Source organism: Arvicola amphibius, chromosome 13 (assembly GCF_903992535.2).
Source record: "Arvicola amphibius chromosome 13, mArvAmp1.2, whole genome shotgun sequence".
NCBI lineage: Eukaryota > Metazoa > Chordata > Mammalia > Rodentia > Cricetidae > Arvicola > Arvicola amphibius.
This window is the reverse complement of record NC_052059.1, coordinates 74,874,016-74,896,327: the sequence shown is the minus strand read 5'-3', so window position 1 is coordinate 74,896,327 and position 22,312 is coordinate 74,874,016. Positions and strand designations below refer to the sequence as shown.

Here is a 22,312-nt window from a genome sequence, read left to right as displayed (position 1 = left end):
TGGTCACGCTTCCCTGAGATCATGGATCAGCATGGTACTCTTTACACGCATCCAAGTCTATAATAGTATGGGGGCGTCTACAGCGAGCGAGCCAGTATCGTGCTTTCACAACCTGCCTGGGGGTGAACTGAACTGTCTCTGTCAGTAAAACAGATGTACACATACATGAATAAAAACACATGTGCACACAAACACTATACCTGTACCATCTCAGCATAAAGGGTGGGGTATAGTAACACAAGCAGAAATATGTCCAGAGTTTGTTAATCCAGGGTCTAGGAGTCTCTTTATCCTTACCACACCCTGTCTGAGAGAGAGCAAGAGGGAGAGAGAGAGGGAGGGTGTTGGCCCGTACAAGTTACTACCGCCCTCTAGCAGTCTGCTTGGGTGCAGTGTACTCATCTGCACTGTGTCAACTAGCTCCTGCAGTGTTCATATGGAGACAATGAGCAGCTCCTGTATGTGGGTATGATATAGTATATACATAGTGAGTGTATTGTAGTGTGTATGTGTGTTACATATGTGGTGAGTGTATTGTAGTGTGTATGTGTGTTACATATGTGGTGAGTGTATTGTAGTGTGTATGTGTGTTATAGTATATACGTGGTGAGTGTATTGTAGTGTGTATGTGTGTGTTATAGTATATATGTGGTGAGTGTATTGTAGTGTGTATTTGTGAGTGTCATAGTATATATGTGGTGAGTATACTATAGTGTGTGTGCTATAGTATATATGTGGTGAGTGTATTGTAATTTGTATGTGTGTGTGTGTGTGTGTGTGTGTGTGTGTTATAAGCAGGATTGTAATGTCTCCATCACTTTTCAGGGGATAGAAGGTTGTAGGAGTTACCAGTGTTTCAGTGCAGAGTAGGGAAGAACTGGGCAGGTGGGGACTGTTGTCCACTCCTGACAACCCTCTGCCTGCTCTAGGTGGGCTCCTTTCTTATCGCAGCACTGACTGGTGGCTTTCTTGGGCTGCTCTGGGTCAGGAGTTGCCTGATGATGTGTTCAGATGACTTATCCCAGTGATTCTGGCACATGTTTTGTGCAGGTCACCCTTCTTGGGCTTGAAGTGGGGGTTCTGTGAAGAGTAGGGACCTCATCTGCCATTGGATCAACGATAAAGTTGGGACTTGGGGTTTTACACATAGTTCCCCAGAAACTGCTTCTCCAGTGAGGAGGTAGAATGCAAGTGAAGAAGGTGATGAGAGTCTCACTCAAATCCTTCCTGGCAGTGTTTGGGATAGATGCCTCATACACCGCTGGAGAGAGAGGGGAAGACACTGCATGCCCTGCTTAAGGAACTCAAGGGACTAGCCAAATAATCTGGTAGGAGAACAGTACCCTGGGATCCAAGGGACCTTCTATGAGCTCAGGTCATAAAGTCATATTGGTGTTAGCTGAAGGCTAAGTTCAAAAGAGAGGGAATGGAAGCTGACCCTTTGAAGGACAGAGAAGCTAACAAGGTCAGTTGCTACAAGAAAGAAGACGGGGGACTGTTGCGTCCTCTGTGAACCAGGAGAGGGTCTGATGAGCACTTGCGGTGGTTAGCTGCTGGATGTGGGGACCACTGCCATCTATTTCCTCTTCTCATTCTGTAAGGAAGATGTCTGTTGCTCTTTCACATCGGGTTATGAGTAGATTTTGCTCTAGAGACAACTAAGGTTGGGTTCTGGGTCTGGGTGACAAGAGTGAGGTCTTGCCTTCCACACATGTGGTGGCATTTCTGCGTGGCTATGAGAATGATCTATGAAAGTCATACTTTCAACTTTGAATGAGTGAGTTTTTAAATATATAGAAAGCTAAAGTATAGGAGAAAATAGCATGCAGCGTGTAGATATCAAAAAGCCATCAGACCGGTACACAAAGCATCCGACAGAGATGGACTGGGCAAGTTGAGACACTCAGTTAGAATTCCCAAATGGCTGAGCTTCCCATTGCTGAACTCCCAGGTTCTCCTTCACATTGCAGGCACTTTAATATCATGGGGCAAACCGTAGTAACATCTACTGGAAGTAGTTTCCCTTTGAGTTGTTCTCGAGAATACAATGCTTTTACCCTTGGCCTGTTTTACCCTGTTTGTCGCAGAGTTTGGGGGCTGTTAGTTTATCACAGAAGAGGGGTCTTGAGGACACTTTGAGACAAACATGCTTGGGTCTGAGACAGTCCATTCTCAGTGAACTCTTACAACACCCGACAGTTTACCAGGAGAACATGCATTCCTCTGGCCATGGCAGACACAGAGTGGCAGGGTTGGTATGGATGATATATAGCTGCTCCTGTCCAGGGCCATTACAGCCAGTGCCAGTGTGCTTCATCAGAACTAGCTGAGGGGTCATGACCCCCAGCTCTGGGCCAAAGGTTTTGTCTGACAAGGTGGGAAACAAACACAGGCATTGATTGGTGGTAGAGTTCTTGCTTAGCCCTGGGTTCAATGACAAGTACCAAAAAAATAGAAAAAGGCTAAATGTGGTGGTGCCTTCCAGGACTTGGGAGGCTGAGGCAGGAGGATCGTGGGCTCAAGGAAAGCCTGTGTTACATAGCAATATGCTGCTTTAGAAACAAACAAACAAACAAACAAACAAACAAAATCTGAACAGAGGGTAAAAGGGAAATTTCCTTTTCAAAAGTGAATTAGCATCTTAAAAGCCAAAGGGAGGAAATAATGCCATTAAGGAAAGCAAACTGTGGGAGCAGAACATAGTGCATTATGGGACTCTGGAGGGTTGTTCAATGAGGCCGAGGGCCAAGAACACCAAGGTACTGGGCTCAAAGAAAGCCTGGAAGGTTGACTGGAGACAGCTTGTCTGGCCTGAAAATACCAAGCTAACGAATATGGGCAAACTTTGTAGGACAAGGATGTTTTGAGAGTGGGGTGCTAACATTGGCTGTACTACAGCCACCTGGGAGGGGGTGGCTACTCAGAAGGGGAAACGAGCTGGGAGATCCTGAGACAACTTAGAGCACTGAGCTTACTCCAGTGATAGCACAGACGAAAAGACAAGGCCTGAAGTATAAACAGGTCAAGGGTCCAGGGAGGTTGATATGCCTGATAGTAAACAATTGGGGTACATAAGGCCAAGCACTCCCCAGACGACTTCCCTACTCCCCGTGTACCATCAATAATACTGTGGAGAACATCCTGTGAGCCCTGCAGGCGCAGCGTCAGCCCTGTTCCTTTGCTTCAGGTGCAAAGGCATGGACCCGGCCATTCTGTTCAGTCACGTATCCTGCATAGCTGTTGGATTGCGGTGTTCCAGTTTCATTCCTGTTGATATGATAAAAACATCCTGACAACTTAGTGGGGAAAGGGTTTAGCTCATAACTTTATGTGACAGTTCACCATGTGGCAAAGTCTAGGTGGCAGGAACTTGAGGGAGCTGGTCACATCCACAGGCAAGACTAGAAGATCAAAAAGTGCATCCTGCCTACCTGTTTGCTTCCTTGCGCTCAGTTTCTCCTTTTAGGCATTTCAGGAACCCCTGCCTAGGGAATGGTATTTCCCACAGTGGGCAGGTCTTCCCACATCATTTAGTCAAGGCAATCCCCGCAGACATATCCACAGGCCAAATCAAAGTAGACAGTCCTTCCCTGACACTCTGCCCATGTGATTCGATGTTGTGTCAAGTTGACAATTAAAACTAATCATCACACTAGCTCTCACCACAAGGAAGATAGCTAATCTTACCAAATAATCCATCTCTCCCTCACCCTGAGCAAAATCAAGCCTCAAGGAGGGATTTTGCTTGGAAGACAAAAAGAAAAGCAGCTGTCAGTCAGTGGCAGCTGGGTAGCCACATGGACTCTAGACGCTCAACTTAGTGTTCCTTCTGGATCATGACTACCCACGTAAAGACAGTTCCTCTTCTAAGTCACTACCAGATGTTACTCTGGCTGTGACAATCTAACATTAGTGTTTTAATAAACTAGGTCCGAGGACCTGAGTCCTGATCCCCTTAACTCTCACAGGTAGAAGCAGGTTCAGCCCAAGCCTTTGTTTTTGCCTAGAGCTACCTATAGTGTCAACTGGTCTCCTTAGAGAAAGTCCTGCCAGGGTGCTGGGTCCCCTTGAAGCCAGGGATCCCTCTAGCACAGAGCAGTGTCTAAGAGCTCTTTGAGCCTCGCTCTGTGCAGAACACAGATTTTAAGCTGAAATAGCAGCACACGGGATGAAGCTGCCATGCCTGTTCTGAGTCCAAAGCTGTGTTTGTCTTGAGCTATCCAGATGTTTATCCCTGCAACAGGGGGACCAAAGCAATACTAGACACCAGCTGTTGAGTTTCCTCTTTCAGTTTTTAGTCTGTTTCCCTTGATGCATGCTTGGGAGCTCGGCCTCCACATCTGAGCCTCTCTCTCACCTGTCTGGTGAGACTCCTAAGACTGGAATGTGGTGGGTGAGGTTCATCTGGCAAAGGGCTGGTTAAGTAGCCCAGATTATTTGTACCATCTGACCTTGATGGCAAAGCACTGTGTTTGACAAATGGTAATTTCTTAACCAGCTCTGGCTGTGTACGACATACAGGCATAAAACAACGAGCAAGAAAACCCCAAGTGTGAGTTACTCACTACTGTTGGATTAGGTGTGTAATTGTACAGTGGTCACAAGTGGCGGGTGGTCAGCACCATTCACCAGGGGCCTCAGCACCAAGGTGATGATTTCCTGGACCCCAAGGTTCGGGGTCTTAGACTGACGTTTGCCCAGTCTCTCTCCTTAAGACCAGGCTTTCTGGCCCCAAACCAGCAAGAGTGAGGGGACAAAGCCCTCCTATGAAACACGCCGGAGCCATCCTAAGCTGGAGTGATGCCAGGTGGACGAGAGTTATTGCTTCCTTTGTTTCATTTTTTTAATTTCAAGAATACTTATTTTCTTAAAAAGTTTTTAATTAAAAACACTATGGTGTGTGTGTGGGGGGGACAGAGAGAGAGACAGACAGACAGAGAGAGAGAGAGAGAGAGAGAGAGAGAGAGAGAGAGACAGACACCTGGACCTCTATGCTGTGGTTATAGAGGTGGATATAGAGTCCAGAGCAAGACTCCCATTGTCTTTCTCCATCACTCTCTGACATATTGCCCTGAGACAGGAACTCTCTGAATTGGGAACTCGTCGCTTGGCTAGGCTGCCTGATCAGGGAGCACTTGTGATATGCCTGTCACTGTTCCCACCCAACCATGCTGGGGTTACCAAAATGTGTAGCTATGCCTGAATTTCTACTGGATGCCAAGAATTAGAACTCAGGTCCTTGTGCCTACACCATATATGCTCTTAACCACCGAGCCATCTCCATAGCCAAATTAAAGACTGTGAAAATAAAATCAGTCCCCTCTGTCTTCACGTTCATCATCCATGGGTTCTATCTATTCACCTATCAAACTCTTGAGACACAGCTGCAGCTCACTGAACATGTGTGGCCTCTTTTATGTCATCTCTGGTAAACTTAGTGGAGCAGTTATTTCTGTCACATTTCCGTAGTGTGAAGTATTACAAGTAATGGAGGGATAGTTTCGAGCCTATGGGATGGCATGCGGAGCTCTCTGCAAAGTACTACACCATTTATATAAGGACTATGCATCTTCAGATTTGGTACCCACAGGGAAGCAGTCTCCCACAGATGCTGATGGACAATCGTAGAACAGTACAGGCTTATTTTAGAATTCTGGAACATGTTGGAGGAATCACTGACAATTTCCATTTTAGGATATGGCGTTGGCCCACGCTCAGTGAGACTTCAATGTAGAGGAAGATGTCTTCAGGATTCTTCTCAAGTGTTTGGGCATTACTGAGGACTGTGTTGCTTACATTTCACCTTATTTACTGAAGGCACACACTCTTGGAGAAACTAAATTAGCCGCTTTCACTAGAGATCATCTGTCAATTGACAACATGATTATTCTAAATTGGGAAAGGAGTTGTGTCTCTTTCTGGTGGCTACTGTAAGCCAATGTTGACTGGCCCATGTGAACATGGACAACCAGGTTTGAATTCTATGTGGGATCTCCCCCATTTCCTTTGTTTCTATTTTCTTTCTCCCTCTCTGTCTCAAATGTTTTCCTTTTCATTTGATTATATGTATATTATATATAAAACACTATATATAATATATATATATATATACACACACACACATATATATACACACACACACACACAAACACACACACATACATGCATGCTGTCAGGTGTTCCATACATTTTTGTGAGCCAAGATTAAACCCTTGTAAAGGCTGAAGTGATATACAAAGATAGGGGTGGGGCAAGAAATGCTTAGAAGAGTTTTTGCTTGGTTGTTTTTACTTTTTAGACTCATAAACCTAAAATCAATATAGATATTTTAGTTCAAGGTTGGTAAATGTTCATGTTGTAAACATGTTAGATTTTATGGACTGTGCAGATTCTGTCATAACTACTTCTACCATTTTGCTTCAAAAGCAGCCACAAACATCCACAATGTAACTATATTCCAGTAAAACTTTATTGACAGAAGCAGGTGGTGAGCCAGATTTCTTTCACAAGCTACAGATCATCCCTTTACTCTATAGGAAGTCGGGGTAGGGAGTGAGAGTCTTGTAGAACAAGAGTGAGCCAGTACTAGAGAATCTATAAGGAAGAAGGGTATAGGCACAGGTAGACAAAGGCACACATGTACATGAGTGTGCATGCATGTGCGCGCACGCACATACACACACACACACACACACACTCACACACACACACCGCTGTCATCACCATCGACATTGCCATCATCTCCACAGATATTTTTCATTTCTGAATAGTCACATTTCTATGTTGGTCTCCGAGCAACTGTCTCTCTTGTAGCTAAAGATAACTTCACCTCAAGGTCTGGGCCATGTATGCATTGCCTGGACTTCCTGTCAACTCGATGACAGATGCAGTATTTTGTGACTCTCTTTAAAAAGACTTTTTTCCCAATACAGAAACCCCCTCCTTAGGCAAAGACAAAGTCCTTAGCATCATTCATTTGAGTTACTTCCCTCATTTGTTTATGCTACTGCACTTGAACATTGCTCCAGGAAGCATGCAAATCTAATTCTACCAACTGAACACATTTGCTATTTACTTCAATGTCTAGGGGATGCTTTATCAATGCATGGAGAAACAAAATGCTAGTCTCGCCCTTTATCTTTCTAAATAGGTCACATGGGTGGCATTTGACACATTATGTAACCAGCCCAGGTCATTTTATTCTTATGTCTGAGGGCTCAAGAGAAAATGGATACTTAGTGTGCCTTTCAAACAGAAGTAACCCCATTGGGTTCATGGGGTGATGTAGTTGTGTGGTCACTGTTGAGCTGTGTGAACAGGGCACTGGATCAGCGAAACTGGGATGGGAGAGAATGTGTACATAATGAATCTGCTACGTGGCATCCATCGCTGTCCTTTGTACTGTTGGGGGACATGCTTCGCGTGTGTATCCTCTCCTTTACTTTCTCAGTGGAGCGAGGTGGCGAATGTGCTATTACTCACATGTATCCTTTTGTATTTTGGGCAAAGCTATATAAAATTGTCTCATCAACTACAGTTTTTCCATGGAGCAGAAACAGTATAAACCTTGTGGGGTTGTATTCTGGATAGTGAACCACCCTGTTGGAAGTCATCAGGTTTGATTGACATCAGCACTCCTAAAAGAGGCTTTGGCTCCAAAACTCACATAGTAATTCCTCACTAGACCTTCCATTGTGCCTCTTTAGTTAATCCTGTGTTTGTACTTTGTGTTAGTCAAAAAGTCAAAGATGATGTATTACATTTTTATGTAATTAAATAACAGTTTTGACCTTGGTGGAGGAGGCGATAGAGTTATGACACTTGTTATTTTGTGACCCAGTACCATTTATTCAAGTGGTCGATGGATGCCAGAGTGACTGCACTGAGCAGCTCCCACTGCAGGGAGTGAGTTGCCTGTTGCCGGAGATGCTCACAATTTTATTTTGTGCATGACTACTGACAATTGGTCAAACTTAATCCTCAGTGCTTTAATTAAGTGGCATTGAGTCCAAGAGATGCTGCAGGATAAAAATGGCTCTCTTGATTCTTATTTGATCTTTATCATGCATGCCAGCATATAGATGCTCACAGCAGCATCCGGAGCCGGAGAGTAAAACATTCTGTTTTTATACAAACTTCCAGCCTTCCTTTTTAATTTAAAAAATTCTATTCATTCATTTATTGTATTGTAGGGTCAGGGCATTCCATGGCACACTGTCTTAGTCAGGGTTTCTCTTGCTGCACGGAAACACCATGACAAAAAGCAAGTTGGGAAGGAAAGGGTTTATCAGTATATACTTTTATATTGCAGTTCATCACCAAAGGATGTCAAGAGATGGACACAAACAGAGAAGGAACCTGGAGGCGGGAACTGATGCAGAGGCCATGGAGGGGTGCTGCTTACTGGCTTGTTTCTCATGGCTTGCTCAGCCTGCTTTCAGCCCAGGGATGGCACCACCCACAATGAGCTGGGCCCTCCCCTCATCAATCACCAATTTCAGAAAATGCCTTGCAGCCGGGTCTTATGGGGGCATTTTCTCCATTTAGGCTCCTTCCTTTCTGATGTCTCCAACTTGTATCAAGCTGACATAAAACCAGACAGCACAGCACACGCGTTGAAGCCATAAGACAGTTTGGAGTTAATTTTTTATTTCCCTGAATCATTTGGGTCCCTGAGATTGAACACAGGTTGTCAAGCTTGGTGACAAGCGCCCATAGAACCATTTCACTGGCACCAGAATCTTCCATTCTTCTTTCCCTATGGGACGTTTCTCCCATGACACAGGTGTGACAGTGCTGAACTTACCCATGGATCTGCTGGTTATAGAACATGGGTCGAACAGAGTGGCTCACTGCCTTGTTTGCTTGGCTTAGGAGCAAAAGATAGTTTTTCACATTTTCAAATTTCTTTTTAAAAAAAATCTAAAGAAGATTTTGTGACAAGTGAGAAGTATATGAAATTCAAATTTCATTGTGTACAAATTTTAATTGTTATCCAGCCATGCTCATTCATTTACATAGTGTCTGTGCCTGCTTTTGTAACACAATCCAGTGAAGACTTGAGTAGCACCCATAGAGTCCCAAACATCTCCAGCCTAGAACAATTCCTGTTTATCCCGGCAGTGAAAAGTTTGCCACCCTTTCTGAAACTGGTGAATTCTTTCTGAATGGCCAATGGGTCTCTTCCCAAGTTACCCACTGCACACGGCAGCAGATAGGACACAGTAGTTCCTCACTTTCTGAACAACACGCCTGTGTTACTGCCCTAAGCTTAACCCAGTCTGATGCAGAGTGTAGGAAAAGATGGAGGCCGGAGTCCAGTGGCCCCAAGCTACCAAATTCTCTGTTGGGCTTAGCAGGCTTAGCCTAGGGGCTGGACACATTCAGCTTCTGATAATGTTATAGCAAGGTCATTCCTTGTTTCTTTTCCCGTTTCTGCTCTCCTGCAGTCTGCTACCTCAGGCCCTTCTCCCTGGACAATCATGGTCCAGACTCTCCCTCTCCCTTACTCCTCGTGTGAGGGACGCTCCTGATGCAGGTCTGTAGGCCAGGTACCTCAACCCACACTGGCTGCTGGCCTGTAAGCTAGCACTCAGTGTGCCCGGCTCCCCAGTGTGCCCTGTAAAAAGCCCAGCTGCTAATTTTACTAGCTGGCAGGTTGGCCTCTCTGGCCCCCGGGGAGCATTTGGGAGAATGAAGGATTGAATCAGAAAGCTGACAGCTCTGGAGAGAGGAAGTTCCATGCTGGCCCAAGAATGTCCCCAGATGTTGCTCATGGTGCTGTTACTCCTCGATGCCCAAGAGAAGGGTAGGAGGGGCGCCTACTTTCCTCTTCTCAACCTTTTACAAATCCACGTCTCTGGAACCAGTCCTCACGTGTTTATCAGTATTTACCAATGGAACTACTCCTCCCATCCTCTTTTGGGCTGTAGGCTAGGAGTTCCACCCTTCAAGCAGGGATCTGACTGGTGCCCTTCCATTCCTTAGCTCTTTGAGTCACTTTATCAGGTCATCAGAACATACCAGAAGGTGAGACAGAACACTTTGTAACAACACATCTCCTGGATTCTTGGCAAGGAGCTGCTATGGTGTGGTCCTTGGAATACAGAGGGCCTCTGTGTATTTCGCAGCTGGGGTTTCAGCCAGACCATACCATCCCTGTTCTACCTCTCCCCAGGGCTTTAATTCTGAGCCAATTGCTTCATCTTTTGAGGCCACAATTTCCTCATCTTGATGATGGGATAATGACAGACTCTGGGTCTTCCTGTTGTGGTGATAAGTTTGTGAATACATGCCAGAATAGTGCCTCTGTGTGGTTAGTTAGTAATAAGCATTGGCTCTTACGGTTTGTGTTACCTTTCAGATCTGGCACCAGTTACAGTGGGCTGTCATAGAGGTTACGGAGGAAGGAAGGGGAGAACAAATTCTCCAGGGGGGAAGGGAGAGAGGGGGGGCATGTCTTCAGGGATCTCTGTCCAACCTGCCAGACACCCCAGAGAAGAACCTCTTAGAAATGAGCCACCATTCAAGACAACAGACACCTATTGTTTCTTCCAGACCAGAAAACTCTACATAGCACAAAGAATGCAAAGCAGAAAGTAGGATGCTTGCTTTGGCTTGAATGCTATGGGGGAGGGAGCAGGGTTTTGAAATAGTTTAGTGACCCACTAGTCAGTCCCTGAGCAGACCTGGGAGCTTGATGTTTCTAATTCTAGTCTCAGATCCCGTGAGTCCCCGCTGCTGGAACCCAGGGGCTGAGTTAATATGTTTATGACTAAAGTCAGCCAGCCTTCTGCCTGACTGACCACCCCACCTCCCTCCTTCCCAACAAGTGAGAGCTGGTGCCCCCTGGAGGCTTAGTAGGGAATGGGCTGTTCAGAGCTCACCGCTGATACAGGGCTGGCACTTTTCCCACCCAGCTTCTCAAGCGGGTTTAGCTGTGGCTATTTGTGAGAAAAATCTCTTAGGGAGCTGTAATTCTCTTTAGAGCCTTCATTCCAGCTGTGAGAAAGTTTAGTAGGGAGACTCAAAAATAGAGACCATGGCGGTGATGAAGTCGCTCACACTTGGGACCACATGCAAGCTGACGCTTCCAAGTTTAGTTTGCGAGGCTATGTTTAGGAGGAGGCAGACGGACTCGTGCCTGTGGGCCCTAAACACTCCAATCTGGAGGACTAGAAGCCCCATTTAGAGAGTCAGGGTCCAGAAAAAGGCATCTTCCAGAAAAGACAAGTTTAGGGGGAAGCGTCGCCAACCCAAAGCCACCGTTTGGACTCAGAATTTTTTATTATAAGAAATGTTCTTTCCTGTTTGGATAAAGAGGGAATGAGGGCTTGCCGGTTGTTTTTTGAGTCTGTCTTAAGGAATCAGATCAATGATAAACTTAAATGCACCCAAGCCTCTTAAATACCAGGGCCCTCTTTTTACCCATCCAGTTGACTTAGTTCATGAAATTAGCTGTGCAGCGACATGGACAGCCTGGGGAGGGTGACAGAAGTCTCTGAGTGGTAGCTTGAATCACAGTGAATAAGCATGCAAAGGCACAGGTTTTAATTTAGTCTCAGGAATCCAAGGTTTCCTATATCTATGCGCCTCCACCCTAGGCTAACAGCCCATTGGGCCTTTCTTGTTTGTAAGAGACAGGCTAATCCATAAAGTAAATGGACTAGTCCCACTGACTCTTCCACAGGCACGGAAGCCCACGTTCCAGCAGGTTAACTAGAGAGCCAAGAGAGGGCCTTGCCCATCTCCTCAGTCCTTTCCTTTTTAATGTCTCCTACCCCACCCCTTTCTGTGACTGTGGCTAGAGCCACCCCTAAGAGAAGGAGGGAATAGATCAGTGGAAGGGAAGAGGACAGGAAGTGCTGCCCCCCACCAGAGTTGCCTACAGCTACAGCAATAATGGCATGAAACAGAGGCCATATGGCATAAGGTTTGTATTTCAAGGGACAGCAGCCCCTGATCTCTGACTGCTATCAAAGCCTGCTAGATGTGTTGGCCTGTGAACTTTGTGACATGGGGTTTAAAAGACCCTAGAGAGAGGTTCTGACCCCCTCCTTGCTTCTGGAGAGGGGCATGGATGTGATGAATTTTGGGGAGTATATGTTGAACCCATCTTACAAGCTGGACACTCAGCCATCTACCTAGGCCTCTGGACACTCAGAGAGCCATCTACCTAGGCCTCTGGACACTCAGAGAGCTGTCTACCTAGGCCTCTGGGCACTCAGAGGGCCATCTACCTAGGCCTCTGTCCCTGCCCAGAGAGCCATCTACCTAGGCCTCTGTCCCTGCCCAGAGAACAGCTCCTTTCAAAAGGAAAGCAGTTGCTTTCGGTAGCTGTTTATTCACAGGCATCCTTTCTGTATTGTTGGGGAAGCTGCCGTGATCTTATGGTTTCCTCTAAGCCAGGAGGTGAGTAATTTAGTTATCTAGCTACCTCAGAGTTTTCCAGAAGAAGACCCGGAGAAACACATTATGTGGTAAAAGCGCTTGCTTAGTAAGCACAGTGATCTGGGGTTAATATGGACCAACATAAAAAAGCCATGTGTGATGGCATGCACTTTTAATCCCTATCCTGGGGAGGTGGAGACAGGCAGATCTAGCCTACTTGATGAACTCTGGGACACTGAGGAGGGAGACCTCATCTCAAACAAAAACAAAGCCAAACAAAAAAAAAGCCCAAGAAATGACCCCTAAGGCTGTCCTCTAGCCTCCACAAAAGCGTGTGTACCTGCACACATACATAAATACAGATCGACATGAACACACATGCACATACCATATACATATGTTCCTGTACACATACAAGCATCCACAACCACATGAACACACATGCACATACACATATGTGCTTGCACACATACATGCATGCACATACACATGAACATGCATGCACATACACACAGCTCAGATAAGAAAGAAAAACAAAGCAATACAAAACAACAACAACAACAACAAAAATTTATCACCTGAGTTTATGCAATGTGCCTCTCTGGGCCTCTGTATCTCCAGTCCCTATGTGAGAACAATCCAGAAGCAAGAGAAAAATCAAATCTCTTCTGTGGAAGGAACTGAGGCTAGCAGAAAACAGCTCTCTAGTTCTGCCTCTGCTGCAACCTTCCTAGATGACCTTGAGGAAGTCAAGGCCTCTGAGTGTCCATGGGTAGGAGTGCCTGCAGTTCCTGAGCAGTCTGTTCTTTCAAAGGCTCACCAAGCTTTGTGCTTCTCATTCTCTTACCATCAGGAAGGCAGTGGGGACGTGCCTTTGACCTGTGTGCACCTGGGCCTGTGTCAGCACCAGTACAGCTTCACCTTAGGCCTCTTCCTTCCTTCAGGAAAATAGAAATGATCCCTCCAAGAAAACCAAATCCCCCCCCCTAGAACTCACGAGCCTTTTTCCTGGAGTCCTTCCTTCATCCCCCCCCCTAAATCCCTCCCTTCCTCCCTCCCTCCTTTCCTTCCTTCCTTTCTCCCTTTCTTTCTCCCTTTCTTTCTTTTTTTCTTTCTTTCTTTCTTTTTTTTTTTCTTTTTTTCCTTCCATCCTTCCTTTTTTTCTGTTTGTGCCATTGCAGATGTATAGGATGGGAGAGATCTGGGAGTCCCATTTTGGCTTTCACTCAGATTACTCTATGTAAACTAAAATCTAAAACTCCTCCATGGCTTACAGGCCCTGAGAGACAGGGCCACTATCTCCCATTCATCTCCTTTGATCTTCTTTCTTTCTGAACCTCTTCCACGTAGACACAGATATACAGAAAAGGGGAAGCTTCTAGAAGGGACTGTAACCATGGAGTTGATGGAGGATGCCACGGGAGGAGGGCCGGGGAGTTGGTTTCTTTTTAGATGTTTCAGTCATAGAACTTGTATTAGTGATTAATTTTTTGTTGAAGTGATAACATACCTGGAAAGAAGAAACCTCAGGGAGGAAGGACATCTTTTGCATGATTAGAGATGCCAGAGTCAGTCTATTGCATCAAGGGAGAGCTGGTGATGTTCGTGGCTGCTTGCAGCTGTGGCAGTAGTTGCGTGAAGCTCTTTCTTCACACTCAAATGGATCAAGAAACAGAGAGTCGGGCCAGAACAGGGACTAGGTTGGAATCTGTAAGGCTAGCCCTTCAAGGACCCATTTCTTCCTGCCCGGCCCCACCTTCTGAAGGTTCTACAAAATGGCGGCTCAGATGGGGGACTAAGTATTCAAAACATGTGCTTGTGGGGGAGACCACTCAAAGACCAGCAGTAGAACCCCTTCTTGAGTTATTGTCACACAGACTTCTCTGAGGGGCTCTTGCTGTGACTCCATGTGAAGTGGAACAGCTCCACTGGCTCTACAGTGATGTGAAGGGATGTCCTTGCACAAGCCTTTGCTTGAGGAGACCCTGGGTAACAGATGGCTCTCTCTACCACAGAAGTTTCCTTTTCTTGCAGAGGCAGAAGCTTCACTCTATCTCTGCACCGGTGAACATTTCATAAATGGAACATTTACTTAAAAGAATGACTGCCAGAGGCAGTCAGGAGAAAGAAACCATTAATGTGGAATAAGGTAGTACACTCAGGGGGGCTAGAACAAAAAAGGAAGAAGAAAAAAAAGAAAGAAACCCTAGGCAGGCTACCTCCCAAAGTTACATGAGGGTATCCAACACTGTGGGTGATCCATGCAATTCAGATTGCAGTAATTTCCCAAATGAAGCTTCTAGTTAACTTCTTAGATGAGCTGAAGAAAAACAACCACAGCACACCCTCAGTGGGCGATTTCAAGTGTTTCCAATTTAATTAACATGATTCTTAGCAGAAGCTGTCCATAGCCTTGGGAGGAAGGGCTGAGTCCTTCCCTGGGCTCTCAATGATGACACGTCAGAAGCTTTGCTCTTCCTCTGTTCTCTCACCCAGCTTGCAAAGCCATTGTTTTGGCTGGTTCTTCTCCCCTGAGAGTTTGAGCATGGAAGCCAGTTTCTATAGTCCCTTGGCCCGAAGAAAGTTGTGCACTGTGCCTTACTGTTATCTTACTCAACAGACCTTGTAGACAAAATTCAACAAGACACTCAGATTTTTTTTTAAATGTTTCATCCCAGACTGAGATGGAGAGATCAGATAGAATTGGAAAGAAAAAACAAAACAAAACATATTTCTCTCTCATTTAAGTTTGTTTCAGCTACAGCCTCTGGTCCTGATAATTTCTGCTGTGGAATTTAATTTTCTCAGACTTGGCTTCCCCGTCCTTTTGCCAAAGGTGGTATAGTCTAGAGATGCAGAGTGACAGGAAAAACAGCCCCACTTCCTGAAAGATAATTTTGTGTACATTAAACAGACACATTAAACCATTTAGAGGAGAGCTGTTTGTTCTCAGGAGTCTGGAGGAAATCTGAATTTCTAATTCTCGGCCCTTTAATAATTTTCAAAAGAACGGAGCGTAATGATTAACTGTCTGTGAGCTTCCTTAGGCTGTCATCTAGGCCCTGATCTCAAAGTATTTGAAATGGGATAGGATTTTCTACCTCGATGAGATTCTTAGAGTGAACATCATCCTCGGGGGGACTTTTTGAGCAGAGCTGGGGTGGAACCTAATATAAAAAGGGGGGAAGGACACAAGGTCACAATTAAACTCCCAGCTATTGTTAAGGGAAGAGGCTTTATGCTGTATTTTTGCCACCCTACCTTGGTTGCTAAGACTTGGAAAACAGGCTAAAGAGAAGAAAAGGAATAAAACAACCTCAAAATACAAAGTGACAATTACAACAAAATGAGGTAGGACATAGGACTTAGTTAAGGGTGTCTGGGACACAGACCATTTTCTAGTATTTAAAGATTAGAAGAGCTCTAATCTAGGAACTCGGAATGTGTTTCCTGTCCTGGGTCCATTCAGGGGCTGCCTACAGAGAAGGCTTTGTCCAAGATTCATGGCTAAAGCCCTGCTCTAAAGAATGTGATTATTAGTGATTTCTGCCATTATAGAAGGTTTAGAAATCTTCTATTGGTGGTCAGACCAATGTTATTTCTTCCTTAGCTGTTTGAAACCATGTCACTTACTTCTTTAATGATTAAACAGGTTTGTCTGAAGTCATGCAGTTAAATCCCAGGCAGCATGTGGTTGAGACCCTATCTCCTGACCATGTCTGGTACACGTGGTCTAGATGCTACCTCCTGGCTGTGTCTAGTGCACAGATAAGCTGGGTCTGTATGCTAGCACTCGGAGAACCAGGAAAATTGTCAGCTTCCTGTGCGAGCCTTAGTTTTCTTTCTTTTCTTTCTAAAATTTCTTTTCATATTGCAGCTTGACTTCAGATATTTCCATCTGGAGACTTCTTTTTAGTATTTGGAGGAGCAAGGGGGTGGGTGGATTGCAGAGCCACATTGCTTCGACAGACAGACAGAAATGCAAGCACAATTTGCAGTGTGTTCTGTCCACTCCCCAAATTCTTTTAGCACCCAGCATGAGCCAGTCTCGGCCCTCCCACTGCAAAGCTCTCCCAGCCCACTCCCGGGGTCCATTCTCTCCTCTCTGCAGCTGCCTTCCTGGTGCCCCACTCCCCCAGTCCCATAAAAAGCTTGTGGGGGTTGATGCGTCATGGTCTCCTTCCTTCATAGCCAGTACCTCCTATTTCTTCCTGTTTCCCCCCTTAATGTTCTCTCTCTCTCTTCAGCTATTCATGCTCACATCTTAATGGCTGTGCCTACAAAGATAAATACATTTTACCTCTGACCAAAAGCAGTTTCTGATCCGACTTGAATTTCAGATTCTGCCTGGGTTGCAAGAAGGAGGCAGGGGCAGAGTCCTCAGCTTCATCTGGGGAGCCATAAAAGTTTGCTAAGAGTTTATTATCCCCATCAAGATGAAAATGGAATTCCAAGGCTTCAGATATGAAAGATAAATAACCAGGCAAGCTTCAACTTCTGTCAAAGCCACGTTCCCTTTGCTGGTATTATGAGTCTACCTGCTGTGCCTTCACCCCGCATTCATTTCCTTGTGATGTCAGATGAAGCTTTCTCCGGGGACTTAAGCAAAAGTGGGATGGAGTAGAGGATTTCAGGCCATTGGAGGAGTTTTCAAGAAGGCTGACTGATCACATTCTTGGACTATAACTCCCATCCAGCCTCAATTCTTGCTCTTCTCTTCCCAATATAATGGGGATTGGAATAGAATGACCATTAGCTGAAAGACACAGGTTGGCTTAGAGTCTAGAGTTGTGATTTATCCAGTCTGTGCACAGTGAGACTGTCTACAGTTCCTCGTCTGGTGGGGGAGGCATCTTTTACATTTGAAGTGTCCAAGATTCTTACTCAGATCTGACTTGCATGAGTAGTAGCCAGTCAAGGCAGCTAGGAAAGCTTCTGCCTTATTCTGCACGCATCTCGAGTGCCCATGGACCCCACTGCTATAGTGATGCTGCCCCTGTGCCATTCTGGGTGGCCAAGAACATGCCCTGTTATTTCCCCCTGGAGTTTGCTTCTGGTGTTTGTGGCTGGCAGAAACTGGTGCTGACATAGCAGTTCCCGGCTGTAGCCAAGCCCTACAGGCTTGCCCTCGATGATCCCTTCCTCACAGTCCTGGCTGAAACCCTTAACTTCTCTACTCACCCTGCCGAATTGTGTGTCATGTGCCTCACCTGCCTACCGAACATCAGTAGTCCATTTTCTGTGTCATTACCAGTGAAATTGCCCCAAAGCCAGCTTTGTTTAGGTTTCCCGTTAGCTTTTTATGGCCTTAAGCCTGGACTCTTCAAACAGATGATCAACATGCATCCTCTTTCCAAACATCCTCCCCTCCATATCCTCCCATACACTTTGTTAAATCTGACCTCATCTTCAAGGGCAGTACACAGTCTTTCGCTCCTGAAATCTACCAGTCTTGTCTATATTTCATCTATGCATGTGTTGGACTCATCCACTCTTGGGGCAGCCCAGCTAAAGAGTGAAGAGTGGAGGCTGTTGAGCGAGATGGACTGTTTGACCTTGGCTCTGTCACGCACTAGTTGGGCCAGGGACAGAAAGCAAGAGTAGCTCCTTGATAGGGTTATTATGAAGATTAAATTCCTTAATATTTGTAAAGTACTTAGAACAGTAGCTGGCACAGACTAAGCCTTATATAATTTGTTTGTTAATCAAATATAGTAAGTTGTAGGTTCCTTGAGAATAGGAAACATGTTTGTTTTATAATCTCTTTTGTTTTATATAGAAGGGGGAAGAGGGGGAAGAGGGGATATTTTCATCCTTGCATCCGCCTGTTTTATCTGGATGAACCAAGCCCTTTGCTTGGCAGTTGCTCTACACTGCAAAGAGATCTGGTCTCTGCACTCATAGAAGCCAGTGTTAAACACAAGAATGCAAGTGTAGTGAAGGCACCTGACCCACATTAGTCAGTTCCCAACCCCATGCAACAGGTGAGGAAGCCAAGGCTCAGAGACTTTAAGATCCCAGGGATGATGACATACCCAGTAAACCTCAGGACCTGGATCCTGGGGCGAGCTGACATTGACTCCTTCTGACACGTCGTGTACTACCTACCAGACCTGGTACCACAGATGTGTTATGCTAGCTCTATGAGAGGCTGAGGTAGGGGAGTCACAAGATCTGGGCCAGTTTGGATTTGGACAACTTAGCGAGACTCTGTCTCACTATAAAAAGAGAATGCTAGAGACGACAGTCAGTGGAAGAGTACTTCCTTGATTCTCTCTCTCTCTCTCTCTGTGTGTGTGTGTGTGTGTGTGGAGAGAGAGAGAGAGAGAGAGAGAGAGAGAGAGAGAGAGAGAGAGAGAGAGAGAGAGATAGATTAGGGAAGCAATCAAACCAGGAATTTTCTATACATACGGTTTTTATGTCAAGTTGGGTGAGGTACCACTTCCTGAGGTCATAACCACTTATCCAGTGGGACATTTTCTGTAGTGGACACTTTTTCAAGCCACCTCCCTCTATTACCGTGTCCAGATACCTTCCACCTCACTCCTCTGCTGTCATTACTTAATCCCCTCCAGCCATTTCCCTCTGTGGCTTGTTTTATCTTCTTCTCCTTTGAGTCATATCCAGGATAAAACGTGAATGCAACTGTGAATAGAAAAAGCTACGTCACCCTTCCCTCTTTGATCTGCTTTCATCATAATGGGCCCATTTGGAAAGTTCCATAGGGACAGGCACAATGCCTCTCCGCTGGACTCCATCAGCCACTGAATGATCAAGGTGCCAGGGAAAACTCTTAGAGTGAGACTAGCTGGTTTCCATGGCAACTGCTTGCTCAACCCTGCATGCATGCTTCCTTCTTTGCACGTAGGTGTGTGTTTGTTTATTATTGGCACAACCTGCCAGTACCCCAGTGACTACGTAAATGCCATTTCCACCTCCATCTCTGAGGTCATTCTGTTTTGAGATAGAACCCCCCTCCTCCACCAGCTGGTGGTAAGCACAAGATCTGCTTAGCTAGAAAATATTCTCCATCAAGCCCCAGACCATGTTTGCTCTGTAAGCGCAGGGATGGTGATCTCTGGGGGCACCGGAGATGCCGTTTTAGAACCCATAGAATCAGACATCATCTTGGCTCCTGCACTGAGTCACAAACTAGCCTGGAGAGCTGATGTTGACGCACAGGCCCACACAAGCATGTACGTGTTGCTGTTCCCTGGAGATGTCCATGAGCCCCAAGAGTAGACAGGAACCAGAGAAACCCAGACCTGGGCTGTCGCCTCCTCCCCGGCCAGGTTGTTCTGAGTACCTGAGAGATGGTTGTCTGAATTAAGATGTGCCAGACCTGGGAAATTAAAATGACTGTGAAATAGCAGGTCCTGATTTGATTCGGGGTTTCATCTTCAAGTGATCACATTTCAGTTAGGTTAGTTAAACTAGATTATCATCATTTTTCTTTTTCTTTATTTTTAAATTATTTAAAAGCATTTTTTATTTATTCTTTGACAATTTCCTATATGTATACAATAAACTATATCTTGATGAGACCCATCCCAACTTCTCCCTTGTGCTCTCTGGACACTCCCGAAAACATCCCTCTTCTGCCTTCATTTTCTCTTCTGGTTTTGTTTTGTTTTTTTAACTGACATACTGAGTCTAGTTTCTTGTTAATTTTAAAAGATGTGTCTTAAGTAGATAGAGTAATAGTTAGACCACTGAACTTTATAGCTATATAATTAAAATTACATTTTTATGTGTCATCCACCACAGTGGAAAAAAAGATTATATATATGTATATAAATAAGTACATGTTTCTACATAAATATATATGTGTGTACATATATACTGTAAAATATATATATACCTTCACATGTAGCCCACAAGCCAGAATTTATAGTTCTTTGAAAGCCAACAATTGAGATGAATTTGTGACTTCCACTAGAGTTATCCTGGCCCACAGACAGACATGGAGGGCTCATTGGGAACCCCGGGCAGTGCAGATTTTGTGTGATTTTTTTTTCATGTCATCATTAGATCTGAACAAGCTGCTCACTTCAAATCACTGCCTGTTGTTGAGATAAATAGAAGCCCGGTGCTACACGGCATCACAGAGACACCTGAGATGCCTCTGTTCTTAACAGAGAAGGGCACAGAGCTGGAAGGGAAGGGTGGCATGCTTCCAGTGCACAAATGAGAAGGCTGTTGGGAGACAATGTGACATCCTCCAAATCTGTTAATTGATTTGTATATGTATCTCCATTCTTTTCCTCTGAGTGACTGTTTGTAGCCCTTGCTAACAACAACTGATCACGTTTATAGTAGTACTGAATACGGATGACAAGTGTGTGCTCTGTGCTACCCTCATTTGCACATACGCGTGTATGGTGTGCATATGCATATGTGTGCTTTCATGTGTTGTGTGTGTATGTGTATGAACTGTGTGTCAGTGTAGTTGTATGGACATGTGTATAGGTCTGAGGTTAATGTCCAGCATCATCCTCAATTCTTTTACTGTGTTCTTTGAGTTGGGGTCTCTTAGTCAAACCCTGGGCTCACCGATTCATCTAATCTTGCTGGCCAGCCTCCTCTGGTGATTCATTATCCCCTCCTTTTTGTTTAGAATTATATGTATAATGCTTGCATATCCAGCACTTACGTGGTTTCTGGGAAATCCAGACTCCAGTCCTCACGCTTGCCAGGCAAATGCTTGAACTGCTTAGCCATCTCTGTAACCCCTGACTCTTAATTACCATGTCTCTAGTGGGGAAAAGACCCCCCCACATTCCTTCCCAGCCTACGGTGTCTACAGATGAATCAGCCAGCAGGGGTGGCTAGCCAACTTGCCTTGGTAGTGACAATCCTAATGGACTAATGACCTCATGACAATCCCAGCAGGCACTGGATCTTTACTATTGAGAATGGCCCAGCATTATAGGATGGGAAACAAGGTGGGAACACCAGCCATTCGAAGGACATGATCTCAACAGTATTTGGTCTCATTAAGGAGACAACTGCTAACAGTCGTACTCTACAGTTGTGAATGAGAGTCTGAGTTAGGACTTTGTTGGAGGAGACCGCTTGTTGACTCCCAGCTGCTCAGCCCCGAAATAATCATAGGGAAACTGTATTAATTAAAGCACTGCTTGGCCCATTAGCTATAACTTCCTATTGGCTAACTCTTACATCTTAATTTAACCAATCTTTCATTAATCTGTGCATCACCACAAGCAAAGTTTCAACATGTCTGTCTTCGGTGGCAGCTCCATGGCGTCTCTCTGACTCCACCTCCTTTCTCCCAGCATTCAGCTTAGTTTTCCCTGCATAGCTCTGTTCCCTTATAGCTCTGCTATAGGCGTAAAGCAGTTCCTTTATTTATCAATGGTAATCACAGCATACAGAGGGAAATCTCACATCACTTTTACTGATAAGCTTAGGAGAGTTTCTTCATGGCTCTCTTTCTCTTGTGTGTTTTCCTTCTGCTTCCACACATCCAGCATTCTCACTACAGCTTATCTACATGGCTTCCTGCTTCTTTGTTCCTCTTATGTATTTATCTAGCTACTCCCCACCCTGTGTGTGGGTTAGTGTGTTGGTTCTTTTTGAGACAGGGTCTTATATAGCTTCATACTTGCTATGTAACTAGGACTGGCTTTAAATTCCTAATCTTTCAGCTCTTCACTTCCCAAGAGCTAGGACAATATGCATACATCACCAAGTCTGACTTATTTTCTTTTTTTAAGTTTCTCCTTTCTTCTCCATACCTTGTTAGTATTTTAAAACAGTTCATTTAAAAGAATTTAAGTGAGTTATTCTTTGCTTATTGGGTAGAGGAGTATTTTAGGCCTCAAGTTAAAACATCTAATGACTTTTAAATATAATTACACTAACTCATCATTTAGCTGGTTTGGGGGAGAGGACGTTCTGA

General features: G+C 45.0%; 1 protein-coding gene across 1 annotated transcript in view; it reads left to right on the top strand.

The window, feature by feature from the left end:
• Positions 1-22,312, top strand: part of Kcnma1 (potassium calcium-activated channel subfamily M alpha 1) — a 719,714-nt gene that overhangs the window by 205,979 nt on the left and 491,423 nt on the right.